This window comes from Macrotis lagotis, chromosome 3, assembly GCF_037893015.1.
Source record: "Macrotis lagotis isolate mMagLag1 chromosome 3, bilby.v1.9.chrom.fasta, whole genome shotgun sequence".
NCBI classification, from domain to species: Eukaryota; Metazoa; Chordata; class Mammalia; order Peramelemorphia; family Peramelidae; genus Macrotis; species Macrotis lagotis.
The window spans coordinates 103,008,754-103,022,006 of NC_133660.1; the positions used below are offsets into that span (position 1 = coordinate 103,008,754).

Consider the following 13,253-nt stretch of genomic DNA (forward strand, 5'->3'; position numbering starts at 1 on the left):
TGCCTAGTTTATGCCATAATATTTTCCAGTTTTCCCAAATTTTTTTTATCAAATAATCAGTTCTTATCCCAGAAGCTGATGTCTTTGGTTTTTATCAAATAGTAGATTTCTGTAGTCATTTACTGTGACTTCTTTAGAACCTATCCTAATCCATTGATTCATTACTCTATTTTTTAAGCTGTTTTGATTGCTTCCTTATAGTGTAGTTTTAGATCTGGTAGAGCTAGGCCCCTTTCCTTCAATTTTTTCCATCAGTTCCCTTGTTATTTTTGATTTTTGGTTTCTCGAGATACATTTTGTAACTATTTTTTTTCTATCAGTAAAGTAGTTAGTTGGTGGTTTGATTGGAATAGCACTGAATAAGTAATTTGCTTTTGGTAGAATTGTCATTTTTGTTATATTAGCTCAACCTATGATCAATTGACATTTTCCCAGTTATTTGGATCTGACTTTATTTGGCTGAAAAGTTTTATAAATTTGTTCATATAGTTAGTTTCTGGGCTTGTCTTGGGAGGTAGATTCCCAAGTAATTAATGTTATCTATAATTATTTTAAAAGGAATTTCTCTATCTCTTGCTCCTGGGCTTTGTTCTTCACATATATAATAATGATGATGATTTATGTGTTTTTTTATATCCTACTACTTCGCTTCATTTGGTAATTATTTCAAGGAGTGTTATAGATGATTTTCTCAGGTTCTCTAAGTATACTATCATATCATCTGCAAAGAGTGAAAGTTTTGCTTCCTCATTGCTAATTCTGATTTGTTCAATTTCTTTTTCTTCTCTTATTGGCATAGCTACCATTTCTAATACTGTATTCAATAGCAATACAATAATCTGTTTCACCCTGATTTTATTGGAAATACCCTGAGTTTATTCTTATTACATATAATATTTGTTGGTGGTTTTAGATATATATTATTTGTTATTTTAAGGAAAATTCTGTTCCTAAAGTTTCTAGTGCTTTTAATACAAATGGATGTCATATTTTATCAAAGAATTCTTCAGCATATATTGAGATAATCATATGATTTCTATTGGTTTTGCTATTAAAATGTTTAAATTATGTTGAGTATTTGCCTAATGATGAACCATCCCTGTCTACATGGAATAAATGCTACCTGATTATGGTGTATTATCCTAGTAGTAAATTGCTGCAGTCTCATTGCTAAAATTTTATTTAAGATTTTTGCATCAGTATTCATTAGGGAGATTAGCCTATAATTTTCTTTGTTCTGGTTCTTCCTGGTTTAGGTATCAGCGCCATATTGGTATCATAAAAGGAATTTGGCAGAATTCCTTCCTCTCCTAGTTTTTTTTAAAGTTTACGTGGAATAGGAATCAATTATTTCTTAAATGTTTGGTAGAATTCATTGTAAATCTAGCTGGACATGGAAACTTTTTCGTAGGGAGCTTATTGATGGTTTCTTCAATTTCTTTTTTTCTGAAATGGGGTTATTTAAGTAATTTATTTCTATTTCTGGTAATCTGGGCAGTTTGTATTTTTATAAATATTCATCTATTTCACTCAAATTATCCAATTTATTGGCATACAGTTTGGTAAAGTAGCACTGAATTATTGCTTTAATTTCCTCCTCATAGTTGGTTAGTTTGTGCTTTTCATTTTGATACTAGTAATTTCATTATCTTCTTTCTTTTTCTTTAAATCAGAGTAACTATAGGTTTGTCTATTTTATTGACTTTTCCATAAAAGCAACTCAGTTTTATTTATAGGATCAATGGTTGTCTTACTTTCAATTTTATTAATATTTCCCTTGAATTTTAGAATTTCTAATTTGGTATTTAATTGGGGAACTTTAATTTGTTTTGTTTTCTAGCTTTTTAGTTGCATACTCAATTCATTGATCTCCTCTTTCTCTGTTTTATTCATATAGACATTTAGAATTATACAATTGCCTCTCAAAAGTGCCTTGACCACATACCAAAAAATTTTGGTATGATGTCTCATTAGTGTTATTTTCTTGGATATAAATATTGATTATTTTTATTATTTGCTGTTTGATCCACCCATTACTTAATATAAAGTTATGGTCTGAGAAGTGTGTACTTATTATTTCTGCATTTCTGCATTTGGTTTTGAGGGTTTTGTCAGAAAATTCTGGAAGTCCTCTATTTTGTTGAACATCTGTCATTTTTTCCTGACATTATATTCTGAATTTTGCAGAGTAGCTCTTCAAAACATGCTATTCTAGGTCATCCACACCTTCAGTGTTGAGGCTGATAGGTCCTGTGTGGGCCTGATTGTGCTTTCTTTGTATTTGAATTTTTTCTTTGTTTGTTTTTATTTTTTTCAGGGCTTGTGATAATCTCTCCTTTATTTGAGAGTTCTAGAATTTGGCTATTACAGCCCTTGGGATTTTTATCAAGGAGTCTCTTGCTAGAGGTGTTCTGTGGATTCTTTCAGTGGTTATATTGTTCTCTTGTTTGAGTAGATTTGAACAGCTTTCCCTTACAATTTTGGGCATGATGTTTTCCAGTTTCTTTTCTTAATGCATGCTTTCTGGTAGTCTGATCATTTGTAGATTGTCTCTCTTGGATCTATTTTCCAGGTCATTCCTTTTTTTCCTGAATAGGTAGTTTAGATTTTCTTCAATTTGTTCAGCCTTTTTATTTTGTTCAGTGGAATCTTGAACTTTTAGATTCTTGTAGATTCATTGGTTTCTTTTTCTTCAATTCTAATTTTTAGGGTTTTATTTTTTTCAAGTTAGCTTCTATGTTTCTTTTTCCAGGTAGTTATTTCTACTTTTAACAGAGTTGATTTCTTTGATCAAATTTTTATAATTTTGCTTCATTACTTTCAACTCTTTTTTTCCATTTTTCTTCTTCCTCTTTTCTTTGTTTTTTAAATTCTAATTTTAGCTCTTCAATGAGCTTTTGTATGTTAGCCAATTTATAGACTCTTTTGATCTTTTAACTGTGGGCGATTTTTCACTGCTTTCTTCTGCAGATATGGCATGGTTATCATCTTTGGCTGCAAAGTAGTTTTCTACAGTGAGTGCTCCTTTAGCTTTTTTGTCCATCTTTGTTGTTTTAGTTCTGCTCCAGAGGTATAGGGAGTATAGATCCAACTATTTTTTGTTTTTTTGCTGGGGCTAGGGTCTGATCCCTGGTTTGTTGTTGGCCAAGATTTTGCCTATGCAGTTCAGGTCTTGCCTTTGCAGAGGTTTTATATTTTTTCCCTCTCCTTTATGTCCAGGTTCTGACTTAACAGTGGTTTGTTCCCAACCTATTCTTGTCTTTTACCCCAGTGTTCTCAGGGTTTAGACATTGTTTGGGGTTGAAGTCACCCCTGTTGGCTTGCGATCTAGCCTCCAGGAACTCCACTGTTGATAAGCTATTGGGACCTGTATTGCACTGTGGTTAAATACCTCTTGCTAGCTTTCCTGCTCCTATTGGACTCCCTTCCCCCCCAAAGAGACAGACTTCACTTAAGATCCTCCTCTTTGTCTATAGTTGAAAACTTTGTATCTTCTCTTTTTCTTGTGGGATCTATAATGTGAATGTCAGAGTAGAAACCTCATTTATCTTTGATAGGGAAAAGTTCTGGGAGCATATTAGCTTCTTGTGGCCATCTTTGGCTCTGCCCTGGAAGGTCTATCCTTTTTATTTTTAACACTAGCAATTTGGTTTCTTCCTTTGTAAAATCAAATTAACCAATGGCTTAGTTATTTTATTTTTCAATTTTATAAAACCAGCTCACTTTGAATTTTTTAATCTCTCTTGATTTCAGGGTTTTTATTTTGATTCTTAATTTGAAGTGTTTTTTTTTTCTAGCTTGTTTTTAATTGCATGCGCAATTTATTGATGTTTATTCTCTCTTTTATTGATGTAAACATTTAGAGATATAAATTTTCCCTTATGTACTTCTTTGACATGATCCCACAAATTATGGTATCTTCTTATCATTTTTTATCATGAATTTACTGTTTTATGAATTGTTATTTTACCTGCTAATTCTTTACAATTAGAAAATTTAATTTCTACTTATTTTTAATTGGAGTTTCCACTGTCCTTTCTTAAATATAATTTATTGCATTATCATTCAAATAAAGAATATTTAATATTAATTTATTTCTGCATGTTTATGAGGGTTTTATGCCCTAATACTTGTTCCATTTTATGAATATTCCAAGTATAGCTGAGTTAAAGGTATATTACTTCCTATTCCTATTCACTTTTCTACAGGAATTTATTCTAATTTTTCTAAAATTCTGTTTACCTTCTTATTTTTTTATTTACTTCTGAGAAGGGAAGTTGAGGTTCTCTGTTATCATAGTTTTACTGTTTCCTTCTATGGTTCATATAACTTTTTCATTAAGAATTGGAATATTATGACATTTGGTAAATGTTTAATATTGACATTATTTTATTTAGCAGCATGTAGTTTCTCTGCCAAGTCTTAATTGCATCTCTAAATGATTTTGCTTTTCCTGATATCATAACTACTACATTATCTTTTTTTTTATTTTAACTGAAGTAAAATAGGACATGCTATAGAACTTTATTTTTACTCTGTGTCTTTGTCTTTCAATACTAAATGCATTTCCAGACTGAATTTTGGCTTCTAATCCATTCTATTGCCTGCTATATATGAGTTCATCCCATTCATATTTATACTTATGATTACTAACTCTGAATTCCCCTCCACCCAATTTCTTCCATTTATCCTTTGCTCACTGTACATCCTGTTTTTTCTCAGTGATCCATTTTGCTTCTGACCATGACCACTCTCCTACATTTCTCTTTTCCTTTGTCTCTCCTACTGTTATATTGGTTAAAGAGATACTTAATTGTTGTTGTGATTTACTTTATCAATCATGTCTGAAAATTCATGACCCTATTTGAAGTTATTTTTTTAATTGTTTTTGTGATTTTTACAGTTTTTTTCCCCAATCTTGCTTCCCTCCCCCCCAAACAGAAGGCAATCTGATAGTATTTTCATTGTTTCCATGCTATACATTGATCAAAATGAATGTGATGTGAGAGAAATCATATCCTTGAGGAAAAAAATTACTTGAGATAGTAAAATTACATAATAAGATACCATTTTTTAAAAATTAAAGGTAATAGTCTTTGGTCTTCGTTTAAACTCCACAATTTTTTCTTTGGATACAGATTGTATTCTCCATTGCAGATACGCTAAAACTGTCCTGGATTGTTGCACAGATGAAATGAGGAAGTCCATTAAGGTTGATCATCGACCCCATGTTGCAATTAAGGTGTACAATATTCTTCTGGTTCTACTCATCTTCCTCAGGATCAGTTCATGCAAATACTTCTTGGTTTCTTTGAATTTCTATCCCTCCTGGTTTCTAATAAAACAATAGTGTTCCATTACATACATAGACCATAATTTGTTTAGCCATTCCCCAATTGATGGACATTCACTCAACTTCAAATTCTTTGCCACCACAAACAGGGCTGCTATAAATATATTTTTTTTGTTTGTTTGTTTTTGTTTTCTTTTTTTTTTTTGCAAGGCAAATGGGGTTAAGTGGCTTGCCCAAGGCCACACAGATAGGTAATTATTAAGTGTCTGAGACCAGATTTGAACCCAGGTACTCCTGACTCCAAGGCCGGTGCTTTATCCACTACACCACCTAGCTGCCCCTATAAATATATTTGTACAAGTGATGGTTTTTACCCTTTTTCAAGATCTCTTCAGGGAAAAGATCCAGTAGTGGTATTGCTGTATCAAAATATATGCACATTTTCATTAACCTTTGGCATAATTCCAAATTGCTCTCAAGAAATTTTGGATGTACCATAAGTGTCCCAAATTTCTCACATACTTTCCACATTGATCATTGTCCTTCCTGTTCATATTGGTCAATCTAATAGGTGTGAGGTGGTACCACAGAGATTCTTTAATTTATATTTCTCTAATTAATAATGATTTAGAGAAAGTTTTCATATGACTATGAATCACTTTGATTTCCTCATCTGTAAATTGTCTCTATATTTCATTTGACCATTTGTCAATTGGGGAATAGCTTTTTTTATATAAATTTGACTCAGTTCTCTATATTTTTTAGAAAGGAGTCCTTTGTCAGAAATACTAGTTGTAAAAATTGTTTCCCATTTTATTACATTTCTTTTGATCTTGGTTAGAGTGTCTTTGTGCAAAAGCTTTTTTAATTTAATGTAACCAAAATTATTTAGTTTTTTTTTAGTGATATTCTCCATCCCTTCTTTGGTCATAAACTGCTTCCCTTTCCATAGATCTGACAGATAAATTATTCCTTGATGTCCTCATTTGCTTATAATATTGCCTTTTATGACTAAATCCTTCACCCATTTTGGTATAGGGTGTGAGATATTGGTCTAATCCAAATTTCTGCCATACTAACTTCCAACTTTCCCAACATTTTTATGGAAGAGAGATTTTTTTTTATCCCAGAAGTTGGACTCTTTGCGTTTATTAAACAGCATATTACTATAATCATTTCCTTCTATCTCTTTTGCACCAAGTCTATTCCACTGATCTACCACTCTATTTCTTAGCCAATACCAGCCAGTTTTGATGACTGATGCTTAATAATATAATTTTAGATCTGGTAGGGCTAAGCCATCTTCTTTTGCATTTTTCATTAAATCCCTATAAATTTTTGTCTTTTTATTTCTCCACATGAATTTACTTATAAGTTTTCGAACTCATTAAATAAATTTTGGAATTTTGATTAGTAGGGCACTAAATAAGTAATTTAATTTAGATAGAATTTTCATTTCTATTATATTAGCTCGGCCTATCCATGAGCAGTTGATATTTGCCCATTTATAAAAATCTGATTTTATTTATGAGAGAAGTATTTTATAGTTGTTTTCATAGAGTTTCCTGAGTCTGCCTTTCCCAAGAATTTTATATTGTCTCAAGTTACTTTGAATGGGATTTTTCTTTCATGCTCTTGCTGTTGTATCTTGCTAGTAATATGTAGAAATGCTAAAGGTTTATGAGGGTTTCTTTTATATCATGCAACTTTGCTAAAGTTGCTAATTGTTTCTATTTTTTAAATAAATTTTTAGGATTGTCTAGTTATGCTATCATGTCATCTACAAAGAGTGAGAGTTTTGTTTCTTCTTTCCCAATTCTAATTCCTTCAATCTCTTTTTTCTTCTCTTACTGCTGAAGCTAACAATTCTAACACAATATTGAATAGTAGTGGCGAAAATGGGCACCCTGGTTTCACCCCTGATCTTATTGGGAATGCTTCTAGCTTATTCCCATTGCATATAATGCTTATTGATGGTTTCAGATAGATACTGCTTATCATTCTAAGGAACAATCTATTTATTCCTATGCTCTCTAGTGTTTTTTAGTAGGAATGTGTGCTGTATTTTGTCAAAGGCTTTTTCAGCATCTATTGATATAATAATAAGATTTTTGATAGGTTTATTATTGATGTAGTTAGTAAAACTCACACTTTCCCCTAATATTGAACCAACCCTGAATGCCTAGGAAAAATCCTTCGTGGTAGTCTATTATACTAGTGATAACTTGTTGTAATCACTTTGCTAAGATTTTATTTAAAATTTTTGCCTCTATATTCATTAGGGAAATAGGTCTATAGTTTTTTTCTCTGTTTTGACTCTTCCTGGTTTTGTGTTTTGATCTTGTCATCATAGTAACTCTTGATTTAAGGAAATTTTATTTTTATTATTTTTTGCTCATTTTCCAGGACATTACTTTGAAATTCATGTTGAAATTGACCTCTACTCACTCACTCACAAACATACTTTAGAGATCATCTAGTCCTACCCCTTCATTTGGCAAATGATGAAAGTGAAAATAAAATTCCAAAAAGTAGCTATTTTGCAATGATATTGTAAAGAAGATAATTTGTAAATTGTAAAGTGCTTTAAACAGAAGAACTATCAATGTTGTTATCATTCCCAGTTTCCACAATTAATTTTTCAAGGTTAAAACTGTTTTGAAGTTCTAATGTTAAGAATTACCTTTAAAATTTTACAGAACTAAAGCACACATTTTACAAATGTTTTACTAGCTTCCTTAACCTATTTGGAAGCTAATCTAAATGAAAAGTCTTTATGTGAAGACCCTAAAATGGAAATAGAATTTTAACTTCCTTTATGCAGATATCTTTCCTTCTTTGCTTCTCATTCCACAATATTAGTTACTTGGCTCTTTGAAAAGCTTATTCCTTTGGAACAAAACTTCAGTCCTCATTAACCTCAATTTTCCTTTCTGTTGTGCTTTTTAATATTGATTTGTGTTGAAATAATTTATTTTAGGGAGAAGAAAGGATGTTTGTAAAATAATGCATTTTCCAAATTGACCATACAGTATTTAATTTCATTTTCCAGGGTGGTATTTATTCATACTAGATTACATCTCTACCCAAAGAAAATGCATATAACTTAAGTAGTCACATAAAGTATCCAGTAGCAATGTTTAGTCAATTTCAACAAGTAGATTCTTTTTGCTTAAATTATTTTTATTGCTCTTTTATGAAATTATATTTTGTACATATAAAAATAACCAGCAAAATAACTTTCAGAATATTATAAAGTAAAAGCATACACAGCATAAGCAAAATTAAAAAGAAAGGAAAATGACTTTGTTGGCAGTATGCATTAAAGGCTTACTCCCCATAGAAAAATTATTATAAGTATGTTAATGTTGGGGCAATGAATATAGAACTGTGGACAATAGTACAATATGAGATCCAGTACAGAATTTTACATTTTATTTTTCATAACTATTGGGTAGAGTCTGGTACAACTGGTCAATTATGAATATATATCAAACTAAAAGTACCTTAAACTATTTGTTAACTAACTTTCCCCCCACCAAAAAAAATTTCTGAATGGATGATAATTTGCTGATTGATACCATATAATTATGGGGAAACTTATACAATGAGGGAAAATAAACAACAAAAAAGCATGATATGAAATTTAAAAAAAAAACCTGCGTATGGATCATTATTCCATTTACTAATCTTGACCTTGAACCATGACTTTAAAGAAGATATTAAGCTCTTTTAAATCTGTTTCTTTAACTGTGTAAATTCAAACTCAGCAGCCCCCAAAACTCTGGGGTATCATGAATGATGTCAGATCCTTGTGGTTTGTAGTCAGCATAATTATTTTCTCTGATTATTTCCACCGGGAATGGCAACAAGAAATCTCAAAATAAAATTCAGGAGCAGATCTTGTTTAGATTTCTCCATATTCAAACAATACAGCCCCTCATTTCTGGTCTAACACTCAAGGTGCCAAATGCACTTGTATATAGAAAAAAAAATTACCATCACAGAAAAAAAAGGAAAGTGACATCAAAAAATAAAATCATGGGACCTCAAAAACAGATACAGAAAGCATTTAAAAATTTTCAAATAATTTTCAATTGTGCTACAGTTAAATTTTGCTTTTAACATTATATTAAGTTTATTTTTTTCATATAGAATCACACAGTATACTATCTCTAGCCTCATTCCAGAATTATTTTACTCTATGGTAAAAATTTTGTAAAAAAATAACCACATTTGATGTTCCTTCTAACCATCAAATAATCTTCCTTTCAAACCTCTATGAGTATGAGTAAGCATTAGCTAACTCTTTTATTTAAAGGTATATATGTTTATATTTTTTCAAAAGTTCATCTATTTTAATTTTTAAATATTCATCCATATTCATATTTTATGTTAAAAAGTTTCCTCCCAATCTCACTTCCCATCCCCCTCCTCTCAGTGATGAACACTCAGGTTACATACATATTTTTGATAATCATTTTTGGTAGGAGGAATTATGATGTAGGGAAAGAGATGCATGAAAGATAATCTTTATAAAGTGTTTATCATATTCTAAAGAGTTGTTTTTTGTGTTTTTGTGTTTTTTCTTCCTCTGGATGGGATAACATTGCCCCAGCCAATCAAATATAGTTGTCCTAGCTCTCTAAACTGCTGAGAGGAGCCATTTCCATTAAGGTTGACCATCTCACAATATTGTTTATAATGTGTACATTGTTCTATTGGTTCTGCTCCCTTCGCTCAGCATCAGATCCCATAATTCATTCCATACTTCTCTAGAGTTCACCCATTTATGGTTTCTTATAGGACAATAATATTCCATAGTATTCTTGTACCATAACTTGTTTAACTATTCCCCAATTGATAGGCATCTCCTCAAACCCCAGTCCTTTAGAATTTTAAAAAGAGGTGCTATGAACATTTTGGAACATGTGGGACTTTTCCCATTTCTTATGATTTCTTCTGGAAATAGATTTAGAATCTGAATTTCTGGGTCAAAGGGAATGAACATTTTTATTGCTTTTTGAGGGTAGTTCTATATCAGAATGGTTGGATCCATTCACAACTCCACCAGCAATGCATCAATTTTCCCTTATGTACATCTTTGACATGATCCCACAAATTATGGTATCTCCTTATCATTTTTATCATGAATTTACTGTTTTATGAATTGTTATTTTACCTGCTAATTCTTTACAATTAGAAAATTTAATTTCTACTTAATTTTTAATTGAAGTTTCCACTGTCCTTTCTTAAATATAATTTATTGCATTATCGTTCAAATAAAGAATATTTAATATTAATTTATTTCTGCATGTTTATGAGGGTTTTATTCGCTAATACTTGTTCCATTTTATGAATATTCCAAGTATAGCTGAGTTAAAGGTATATTACTTCCTATTCCTATTCACTTTTCTCCAGGAATTTATTCTAATTTTTCTAAAATTCTGTTTACCTTCTTATTTTTTTATTTACTTCTGAGAAGGGAAGTTGAGGCTCTCTATTATCATAGATTTACTGTTTCCTTCTATGGTTCATATAACTTTTTCATTAAGAATTGGAATATTATGACATTTGGTAAATGTTTAATATTGACATTATTTTATTTAGCAGCATGTAGTTTCTCTGCCAAGGCTTAATTGCATCTCTTTACGATTTTGCTTTTTCTGATATCATAACTACTACATTATCTTTTTTTTTTATTTTAACTGAAGTAAAATAGGACATGCTATAGAACTTTATTTTCACTCTGTGTCTTTGTCTTTCAATACTAAATGCATTTCCAGACTGAATTTTGGCTTCTAATCCATTCTATTGCCTGTTATATGTGAGTTCATCCCATTCATATTTATACTTATGATTAGTATCTCTGAATTTCCCTCCACCCAATTTTCCCTATTCCTCTGGTCAATCTGATCCATGTGAGGTGATACCTCATAGTTGTTTTAATTTGCATTTTTCTAATCAATAATGATTTGGAGCATTTTTTTCATTTGATTATATATATATCTTTATTTTCTTCATTTGAAACCTGTCGATATCCTTTGGCCATTCATCATTTGGGGAATGACTTGTAACCTTATAAATTTGATGCAATTTTCTACATATTTTAGAAATTACAACTTTATCAGAACTCCTAGTTGTGAAGATTATTTCCCAGTTTTCTACTTTCCTTCTAATTTTGACAACATTGATTTTATTATTGCAAAATCTTGTGACTTTAATGTAGCTAAAATCATTCATTTTGAAGTTTATTATGTGTTCTAATTCTTGTTTGGTCATAAATTTATCCCCTTTCCATAGATCTGATAGAGTATTTCTTGGTATATTAAATTATCTATGGTGTCACTCTTTATGTCTAAATCCTGTACCTACTTTGACCTTCTTTTGGTATAGGGTGTGAGATGAGGATCTATGCCTAGTTTTTGCCATACTATTTCCCAGGTTTACCAAAATTTATTTTTTATCAAAGAGTGAGTTCATATTCCAGAATTTGATGTCTTTGGGTTTGCCAAACAGTAAGATTGCTGTGGTTGTTTACTGTGACTTTTTTAGAAACTATCCTAATCCAATAATATATATATATATATATATATATATATATATATATATATGTGTGTGTGTGTGTGTGTGTGTGTGTACATATATATATACATGTATGTATATATATATGTATTTCTAGTGCTTTTTCAGCATCTATTGAGACAATATATGATTTCTGTTAGTTTTACTATGTTCAATTTTGATATGTTCAATTATGTTGAGTGTTTTCCTAATATTGAACCATCTTGCATATCTGGTAAATCATATCTAATTATCGTGTATTATCCTAGTAATAACTAGCTGTAGTCTCATTGTTAAAACTTTATTTAAGATTTTTCATCAATATTCATTAGGGAAGTTGATTTATAATTTCCTATGTTTTGCTTCTTCCTGTTTAAGATATCAGCACCATGGTGGTGTCATAAAAGGAATTGTGCAGAACTCCTTCTATTTTTTTGAATAGTTTATAAAGAATAGGAATTAATTGTTCCTTAAATATTTGGCAAAATTCACTTTTAAAACCAACTTGACTGTAAACTTTTTTTTAGGGAGTTTATTGATGGTTTCTTCAATTTCTTTTTTGAAATGGCATTATTTAAGTGTCTTATTTCCTCTTCTGTTAATCTGGGCAGTTTGTATTTTTGTAAATCTTCATCCATTTCACTCAGATTATCAATTTTTTGGCAAATTATCTCTGAATTATCTCTTTAATTTCTTCCTCATTGGTGGTTAGTTCACCCTTTTTGTTTTTGATACTTGAAATTTGGTTTTATTCTTTCTTTTTTTAATCAAGTTAACCAAAGAGTTGTCTATTTTATTGATTTTTTCATAAAACCAACTCTTAGTTTTATTTATGAGATTAATGGTTTTCTTGATTTCAATTTTATTGATCTCTTCCTTGATTTTCAAGAATTTCCAATTTGGTATTTAATTAGGAATTTTTAATCTGTTCATTTTCCAGCTCTTTTTTTTTTAAAATAGGCATAGAGAGACAACTTTAAGTAGGACACTACACAAAATCAAATGGACTATCCTCTTCTTTCTTTGAAGGCAAACAATGTCTATTTGATGAATTCAAACCCTCATCCACATAAAAATCTTTGGTACAGAAACATTATTAATTAATCACCCTTCTGATATTCATGAAAACATGTCTACATATTTATTTTTGCTATGAGGAAGGAGAAATATTCTTCCACAATGAACTGAAGATCAAAATAGGAAAGCTTACAATAGAAAGAAAATGAAAATGTTAAGAAAGCATGAGAAAGGAAAGGAGAGGACAAAAAGGAGAATCCAAATGAATGGAAGGAAGTGGGAATGAGGGGAGGAGAAGAGAATAGAGGACAAGGTTGTGGAGGAGGAGGAGAAAGCAGAAAACAGAAGAGAGAAAAACAGAGGAGTGGAAGAGAGGAGA

At 30.6% G+C, this 13,253-nt stretch overlaps 1 protein-coding gene across 1 annotated transcript in view; it reads left to right on the plus strand.

Annotated features, from left to right (window-relative positions):
- The window catches only part of FSTL5 (follistatin like 5), a 1,020,077-nt gene that overhangs the window by 762,706 nt on the left and 244,118 nt on the right, over nt 1-13,253 (plus strand). The window lies entirely within an intron of this gene.